The sequence below is a fragment of the Carassius gibelio genome, chromosome B5, assembly GCF_023724105.1.
Source record: "Carassius gibelio isolate Cgi1373 ecotype wild population from Czech Republic chromosome B5, carGib1.2-hapl.c, whole genome shotgun sequence".
Lineage (NCBI taxonomy): Eukaryota > Metazoa > Chordata > Actinopteri > Cypriniformes > Cyprinidae > Carassius > Carassius gibelio.
The window spans coordinates 14,434,704-14,444,128 of NC_068400.1; the positions used below are offsets into that span (position 1 = coordinate 14,434,704).

The 9,425-nt window shown below is 34.3% G+C and overlaps 1 long non-coding RNA gene and 1 pseudogene across 1 annotated transcript; one reads left to right on the forward strand and one right to left on the reverse strand.

Moving 5' to 3' along the window:
* Positions 1-4,012: 4,012 nt before the first annotated feature.
* LOC127957662 (F-box/WD repeat-containing protein 8-like) lies at positions 4,013-6,778 on the reverse strand (annotated as a pseudogene).
* A 9-nt stretch (positions 6,779-6,787) lies between these two features.
* On the forward strand, positions 6,788-9,371 carry LOC127958442 (uncharacterized). Its single transcript, XR_008154034.1, has 2 exons — positions 6,788-7,655; positions 8,415-9,371. It is a non-coding gene; the product is annotated as an uncharacterized LOC127958442 (long non-coding RNA).
* The last annotated feature ends 54 nt before the right edge of the window (positions 9,372-9,425 follow it).

Sequence of the window (9,425 nt, forward strand, 5' to 3'; positions counted from 1 at the left end):
CAGTTTGAAAATCCTGTCAACATGCGCCGCGGCTGACAGACATGACATCACACAGGAAAGGTGCTAATCAGAAATTGGTAGAATGGAAACTTGTAGAGTAACTCGCAGAGGAGTGACACAACATGAAACAAAGAGTATGATTCCTGCAAAATGTGCTGCAAGATAAAGTGCTAAGATCCAAGAAAGACTATAGAGAGATGCATCAAATCAAAAAGTGAGGTTAACGGTTTCATTTCTAAAGTAAAATGAGGATAAAGATCTGTGGAAAACAACACATAAACAGTGGTTTTCTTCTTAGACGAGGTTTGAAATCAAAGGTACCATGATATTAACATACACTGTTCACAAGCTTGGGGTTGATGAGACTGTGCTAACCAAGAGTGCTTGATATAAAAATAAAAAAATTAAATGCAGTAAAACAAGAATATTGTGAAATATTATTTCAACTTAAAATAAACGGTTTCCACTGTAATATATTTGAAAATGTCATTTATTCCTGTGATGCATGAATATTCAGTAGGCATTACTCCAATAAATTATTTTGTGTAATATTTTGGATAATTCTGTGTAATATTCCCGTATTCTGATTTGCTGCTTAAAAAACACTTAGTATTATTACAGATGTTGAAAACATTTTTTTTTTTTTTTTTTTGTGATTTTATGATTCTCTGTTGAACAGAAAATTCAAAGGAAGACCATTCATTTACATTCAAATTATTTTATGAGATTATAAATGTCTGATTAATTATTAATTACTTAAAAAAAATCATACTGACTTTTGAATATAACTTGTTTTTCAATTATATGTTGGAAATTATTCATAGCTCAAAGTGCTATGCTGTTATAATTGTAAACAATATAACAATTCAAACAATTGTAACAATTCATGTATCTGATTTCAATCATTGTAAAAAATAATTTAATTAAAATTCTGGTCAAGTGGTCAAGTTGGCTGGTTTTACAGACTAGACCAGTTTAAACCAGTTTAGGCCAGTGCAAACAGTTTTCTCAGCAGGGAGTAAAATCCATATTCTAAAACATTTAAGGTATGGTTTTCTACGGTATGGTTATTCTTAACCATTTCTTATATTCTTATAACAACAACTTTCTATTATGTCGATGTATTTTCAAATGCACAGTTTTAACAGACACAGATCTGTAGAAATAGCAATTAACTGCCTCTGTATACAGTACTGCAAGTATGTGACACTACTTTGTTAGGCCATGCAAAAATTTTGTTGCATCAGTGCAACAAGATAAATTCTTGTAACACTGTCCATTAAATAAGAAGTGAAACAAGACAGTCCAGCAGAGCCTGACTTTGACAAACTGTCCTGTCGTTCAAACTCTCGGCTGCCTCTCAACAGCCGCTCCGGTGCCCGTTTGGTTAATGAGAGTGTTTAAATGAGGGTGATGTCAGTGGAGAAGGAGAGCCAAAGCATTGTGTGATACAACAGGACACCATCTGCATCCATCTATCACGCACTCATCTGATTACTGTCAGCATCTACGCCTGTCGCTTCACTGAAAACCTCCCAGCCTCCCCTGAGTAAACCCCTCGCTCCCCCTCCAGCGCTGATCTGCCCCCAGACACGAGCGCAGACTATTTAAACGCTTGCATAAACACTCTGGGGACTCACCGTGAAGGCTACTGTGATTTGGAGAGGTTTATTTTAAGGTCTATTTCACATTATAGTTGAACTTTTAATCAGTATGAGTACAAGAATGCACTCAAAGCTAAAATCATAAATGTGTAATTATTTTATAAAATTTATGAACTCTTATTTAGGAATAATTATCATTTATAATCTTATTAAATCACTTACTGTTACTTATTAGTATTATTTTATTACAGCCAGTGCTATTTTAGTAACTTTGAGATACTATTATAGTTTTTGTGAATATTTTGATTTTGATTTTATTTTTATATTTCATGTTTTCGTGTTAATTTTTGTTATTTTTTTTGTAATTTCTTTTTGTGTTTTTGTCTTTTTATTAGTTTTTTGACAATTTTAAATACATCTTTATATTTTTTTATTTCAGTTCTAGTTTTACTTATTTTACATAAAGCTAAACAAAATGGAAATGAGATGTTGCCTTGGAAACTAGCTGAAATAACATTTATTTTAGTTACCATTTCTTCTTCTTTTTTTTCGTGAACTATAATAATAATAACCCTATCTGCCAAGGAAACATTTCTCATTTTTGTTTAAAGCACTAAAATAACTCTGTAGATATATATATTTAATATACATATTTTAATCAAATTAAAAACAATTTTCATTCGATTCCCCAGGAACACACGATAGGTAAAAATGTATAGCCTAAATGCACTGTAAGTCGCTTTGGATAAAAGCGTCTGCTAAATGCATTAAAATATATATATACTGTATATATATTTAAATTTTACATTTTAAAAACAGAAAATATAAAAAAAAAACACTTTTAACTCAAAATATGAACAAAAACTGTAATAGTACATAAAATAACAAGATGTATGGCCTCTTAATGAATCTCTGAGTTTCACATGCCAGACTTAGAAACAAACTAGGGACTCTTAGGAGCCCTGGGACCCCAGGTTGGGTTAATTAAGTAACAGGTCTTTTCCTAAAATAACAGTAACTTTTATTTATGGTGACTTTGGGAATAAAGTCACACTGAGCTTCACTGCTGGGCTCAATTTATGTAAACAATAGTGAGCGGCTAAATGAGATCACCAGACCGCACTTGTTGACATCATGTGGTGGTGTGGCTTTAGTGGTTAAAGATCTCCACTGGTAAGCCAAAAAACTCATGAGGGATGAGCCATAAAATATCACATCTGTGTCCTTGAGCAATGCTCTAAAGCTCAGCTTACTCCCCAGTGACCCTGTAATAATGTACTGTCATTCACCTTAGATAAAATCATCTGCTAATACATCATGCAATACAGTTTTGCACAGTTAAAAGATGAGATGTGTCATGTCTGTGCCACCCAAAATGGAATTGTGAAATGTTTGTTTAAGCAGCCAGTCTATAGCTGAATATAACTCAAAGGAGTTTCGGAGGTACCTTATCCAACGAAAAAATGTTTGGAACTTCATAGAAATGTGAAATTAGTCATGATTTCTACTATTCTGTCAGCTTGAAGGTCAAGTACAATCAAAAACAAGTCAACAAAGTGTATATTTCACCACACTATCATTTGCTGAAATGCACCATCTGAAGAGCTTGAAAAGGAAAGCCTCAAAAATGAATTTTATATAAATTCAATATAAAATAATCTAATTAAATGTTGTTTCAGAGATTACTCTAGTAGAAGACTGCTTAAAATATTCAAATCTTGAAAACCCTAATGTCTATTCTGATGCATAGATTGACCAATCAGAATGGATATGTAAATGATACAACACAAAAGGCAGCTGGAAATGGGAAATGCTGTAGTGGTCTCTCAAATCTGTATATGGAAATGCAAGATTTCCTATACAGAGCGTAACATATTCAACAGAAAAAAATGTATGTCAGTGCTTGATTTTATTTATTAGATTGAATTTTGAAAATTGGCCATTGCATGCCCAAATGGTATTGAAAAATGAGAGTGCTTGGTGATGTCAGACAACAAAGTCATTTTGAAATGATGCACAATAAGACCAGAAACATGTATTTAGAAAGTAAATATGGTCAGTTTTGATGTGAGAGATCTTGTATAGCATTCTTACCAGATAGGGAAATCTATTCATTTGAAGGGAAGAACTCTGGGTTCCTGTTCTTCATTCCATGTGGAGTCCAGGACGTGAACGCTCTCATCTGCCCACGGCCCCACGCTGTGACCAAAGGTTACCACTGATATCCCATAGCTGCAGAACACAGTGTCTATGACCAATGCATGATTGGTTTGTGGCTATGCATTATTCTGCAGGAGTTGTGGATGCAATAAACATCTTTAATCAATGGAATGCCTAGTGGTAAAATCACCCACATGCATTACTCATTCTGTCAACTGTTACTGTGGTTGGCATCTGCTCTGCTCATCTCAGATTAAAATTACAGGCTTTGGTAACTGAAGGAGACACTGTGATCTCCAGTAGCCATGCTCATCTGGGGTGTCCACCCACACATCCAGCCCTGATGCAGAGGCCACAGCCGGACTGTCGGGGATTAGATCCAGAGCATGAACCCTCTGGAGGTGTTGGTACTGATGAATAGGCTCAAGGTCAGTGTCAGTGCTCCACATACACAGCCTCAACATACATGTACACATTCTCTCAGTAATGCACTAACTAACATTAAAGGGAAAGTTCACCCAAAAATGAAAATTCTATCATCATTTACTCACCCTATATTGTTCCAAACCTTTAAGACATTAGTTAATCGATCACTTTGTATGATGAACAGAATTAATTTAGACTTTTATGGGATGAAATTAGACTCAAAATGATTATAAGATGCATGCAAAAATATCAATGTACTACATCAATTTTATACATGTATCTAACGAACCACAAACAAATGCCTTTCAGTTTGATTTGGGATTAAATGATTGTGCAGAGATTTGTACATATACAGACATGTTTGCAAATAAAAATGTTCTGTTCTGCATTAATATATCATAAATTGCTCATGCAGAAAGGAATCCATGCATATGTGGATCGGGTGACACGTGTGCATTAATTGTCGTCTAGTTCGAGTCGATCTTGTTCGGTTCATTTGGATTTTGAGACTTCATTTTCGCAGTTTTCAGCATATATATATATATATATATATATATACATATTTTTTTTTTTTTTTTTTTTTTTTTTTGCAAACATGTCTGTATATGTACAAATCACTGCACAATCATTTAATCCCGAATCAAATTCAATGCCATTTGTTTGTGGTTCGTAAGATACATAGATATTTCTGCATGCATCTATTAATCATTTTGAGCCTAATTTCATCCCATAGACTTTCACTTACATGTAAGCAGTCATTGACGCACATACTGAAGCAGCATGTGACGCAAACACAATCAATGCTACTGAAGGATTTTTCATTGTTAGGTCTTGTTATCTGGTGAAATTAACAAATAGTTGCAAATGGAACCTTTATTTATGATAGAGATTTTTTTTTTTTTTAAGAAAAAAAAAGAAAGAAACCCAAAAATCTCCTACTATTCTATAAGCAGCTGTGGCTATAGTCTTATTGACGTGTACGTGACTAACATAAGGAACAGGGGTTTCGAGGAATGTGTGTGGTGCAGGTAGGATTTGTCCCGGTGAAGCGTATCCCACAGGTGCACATCACCAGATATGTATCAGTATAGAACAGATGCACACAATGATTATGTGATACATAGTGTTTGGATATTAATAATAAAAAACACCTTATTAATTATATGTACCTTAGTAGCACATACCTAGCAATTACAAGACCAGCACTGGAACTGACGTCACACAAAACTATTCCTAACTCATACGGCAGGTGGTGAATAATTCTGTTAATTAAAAAGGCGTAAAAAATATATTATTTTATGCAAGTAAGTATATTTTATTTATAGAACACATTTAAATTCAGCTTACGCTGACAAAGTGCTGTACAAAAAAAATTCTAAAAAAAAAAAAAAAAATACATAAATGACAGTAATAATAAAGTGAATAGTCAGGAAAGGCTATAGAAGGAGCACTCTAAATGTCAGGGGGCAACTGATTCCATAACCGTGGAGCACCAACTTCAAAGGCTCTGCCACCTTTTAATTTACAATGTGATCATGGGACAGGTAAGAGAGCTTTACTAGGAGACCTGAGGTACTTCGGACCCGAATTCAAATTAATAAAATCAGAAATGTAAGATGGAGCACAGAAATTAAAAGAAATGTTATATTTCCTAATGATATTACCCAGTGGAAGCATGTACAAATTAAAGAGTAACGGCCCCAAAATAGACCCCTGAGGAAGATGAGAATAGATTTTTAGATGGGAATTAATTTAATACAAATTACTTCTGCATCTCAGAATTGTATATTTTACTTTTTTTTTTTTTTTTTTTTTTTATATTTTGTTATAATCATAATAAAGTCATAAATTAATTGAGCATAAAAATAAACATTAGTCCTATTGCGATCAATTATCCTGTTTAGGAATGATCAGGACTCAAAATAAAGTTTTTTTTTTTTTTTTTTCTGGGATTGTAAAGGCATGGATAAACCTTCCAGTTTGTCTTCACCATGCTCTCAGTGTTGCGGCAGTCACTAGTGTGCTCTTCCAGCAGGGGGAGCCAGACACACTTGCCGAATTGTGATAACCTTCTTCCAGGCACAATCTATGCTACAGGACCTCATCCTCAGCCAGCACCTTCCAGCAATTAGACACCTGGAAAAATCTAGCTTGTTGACAAGTCAGGTGAAGGTGGGTAAATTATGTAAAAAAATACTGGTCAGAGTATCGTTACAATTTCGCACAAAAAAAAAGAAAGAAAAAAAGAGCAATGTTGTTGAAGCTGCAGCAAATTAAATATAAAAATAAATTTAAGTGTACTTAATACATAAGTCAAAAATAGAGGATCTTCGTAATAAAATGTTTTTAAAATAAATAAATAAAATGTGAATATTTTATGAGAAAACTATGTCTAATGTAGTATCTGTTACATTTTTGGAATGTCAGGAAATTTTAAAATTTGCAATTCCCAAATGGTCTTTTAAAATGGTTTTAATTCAAAAATATATCAAATATGTTATTGTATTTTGTAACAACTAATAATAATAAATAAATAAATAAACTATGCATAGAAAAGTAAACCCGTTTTAAATTACACCGATATTCATATGTGAGAATCCAAGAATAGAATGCAAAAGATTTTAATACATATTATATACAATGCTTATGTCTAAAATGTCACATGTAGAATAATAATGAAAAGAAAAATTTAAAATAATGAAGTCTTTAAAAATGCATGAGAAATTTATTTTAGAAACATTATTTTAGATTTTTACAACGCATTTATTTTCTTGCTTAATTGTGTTCTAATAATGTGCACCACAAATGCTGCCTAGTTAGGCACCTCAGTAGGGTTTGAGACGCAGCCAGTGTTTACGAATGTTTCAAAATCTCATCAACAGAGTGCCAACCAACGCAAGCATTCCTGATCTCAGGAATGTCTGTAAACTGCGCGACCACCCTCTCGTTACAGGAAAGACGAAGCGCGTGATGCGAGAGAACAGGACAGTGAAGAGTTAACCATTACCGCTGTCTTTGGGGAGATGGTGATGTAAACCCTAAACCATGTGACACTTTAATAAATTCATAGCGCCGACAGAAACAAACACACACTGTTCCATCGACAGCCGAACAAAACAGCATTCTCCACATCTAAACAAAGATTGCAGAGGGGAAAGAGTCAAGCGAGAGCGCGCCCAGAGAGCGGAGAGGATGTGCTGTCTGCCGGTCGAGCAGACTTTAGACGCGCTCGGAGATCCCGTTTGCGCGCACCGACTGCGCTGGATCGGAGACCAGCTGGAGAAGAGATGGGCTGCAAACGACAAAAGCGCCGACGGTGGAAGACGAAGCGGCGGGGAAAGCATCATCAAAAGCTTCCACATAGTGTGCACAGTCATTCAAGTAACGCTTCTGGTGTTTTTAGTCAAAAAGCGACACCTGTAGGTGAGACGAGGCTCTGCTGATCTACAGCAGCAACAGCAACAGGTAAGAATGAGCTCAACAAGCACACAAGATAACGGGACATTTATATTGATATATATGCAGAAATACTGTGTTTATGCGAAACATATATTACCTTGGCGTAAAACTGATTAAATGGGTTAATAGCAATAATAATAATGTGTATTTTTTTAAGTTGTCAAACTACTTGTAAAAAGGTAGTACAGTTGAATATGAATATGCTAAAAACTTAGCATAATGCACATATTGTATCAGTGATACAGACTCCTCTCTTTAATGTGACTATAATAGATTCTGAAAGAAGTAAACCCTTGCAAATGTAAATAAATGAAACAAAAACGGTTTATAAAGCTATCTGGGATGTTTTGTATATTGTGGAAAGCACAACATTGCTCAATCCTTCATAAATAGATTATTTATTAAAAATACACGTTAAACTAGAACTTCAACGTTTGCCTGAGTTGTAATTAAAATGCAACTTTGCAATAATTCAAAGTTGTATTTTTAAATTATAATGCCAACATATTAAATCTACACAATAATGTGCATTACAAATATTTTATTAATTATTTAATTTTGGTTGATTAATAAAAAAAAAAAAAAAAAATGGACCCAATACTTTTGGTTATTTAATATTAAATAAAACAAGAATAAAATAGAAATATATTGTTAAATATAAATAATAACAATATAGTTAATATTAAATTACTGAATGTAGTTTACTTTTGCCTGCTTTGGTACATTATGCAATCTCAGCTTAATTCATATTTTTTCCTCTTTTAGATGAATCTTTGGATTCTCCTGGGATGATCCGCTCCAGATTTAGCTGAGAAGAATAGGTGCCGGTCACGTCTGTCTCATCCATGTAGATCACAGCATTTACAGTAGTGTTGTAACGGAAACACCAGATACATCTGTGCTGTACATTCCCAGCGTGCTGATAGCTTTTCATAACGACCAATGCTTCATCCCGAAGTCTTCTCGATTACCGAAACACTGCGAGCCGATCTCATTTGGTACACATTTGCTTGGTTAGAAGTCTTGAGGTCAGTGCAGACAAACCCCGCAGTGTCCCCTGGGAAACCTTTCAAAATAAAAGGCTGATGTCATTGTCCCTTGGCGTCTGCAAGGACATTTTTCTACCACTATGACAATAGGAGCCTTGCCTCAACTTCGGAGAGCTTACAGTTGAGTTTTAGTCATTGTTGGTAAAAGTTGAGAGGGTGCTATAGATATGCAAAAGCTGATTAAAACACGATCAATCGAGGTCAGTCTTCAGAGGAGAGCTTCCAAAAACACTGCTACCAAAACCTCTCCTCTGCATGACGCACTGTAAGATTTAGTTATAAGCTACTGTAAGTGACTATGCCATTCGCTATCTGAGCTGTGACTTTGTTTTGTTTTTGTTGTTTTTAATGAGATATTTATTGTTCTGAACACTGTACTCTTCTCAATGGAAAGCATATTTATACTGTAGAATGATTTGAAGTGTATTTGACCTGGAAGACAAATCATTTTTTAGTCTTTTTATAAAGGGCTTCTTGCTTGATTGTTTGTGTCAGTGTTAATACAGAAATGTGACATGAATGAGATTTGACGCGAAATGTGACTCAAAGGGCATGCTACTGATGTTTACATAAGCTACAATCTTTTACTACTGTGTGTTTTAAACATGTTTTACCTCTGCTATTTTGATATTGTGATTTTTGTCATTTATGGAAATAAAAGGGTTTACATATATACACAGAGAAGTCTTTTAAATGGCATTAGGAAAAAAAGAGCCCAAGAAATGGC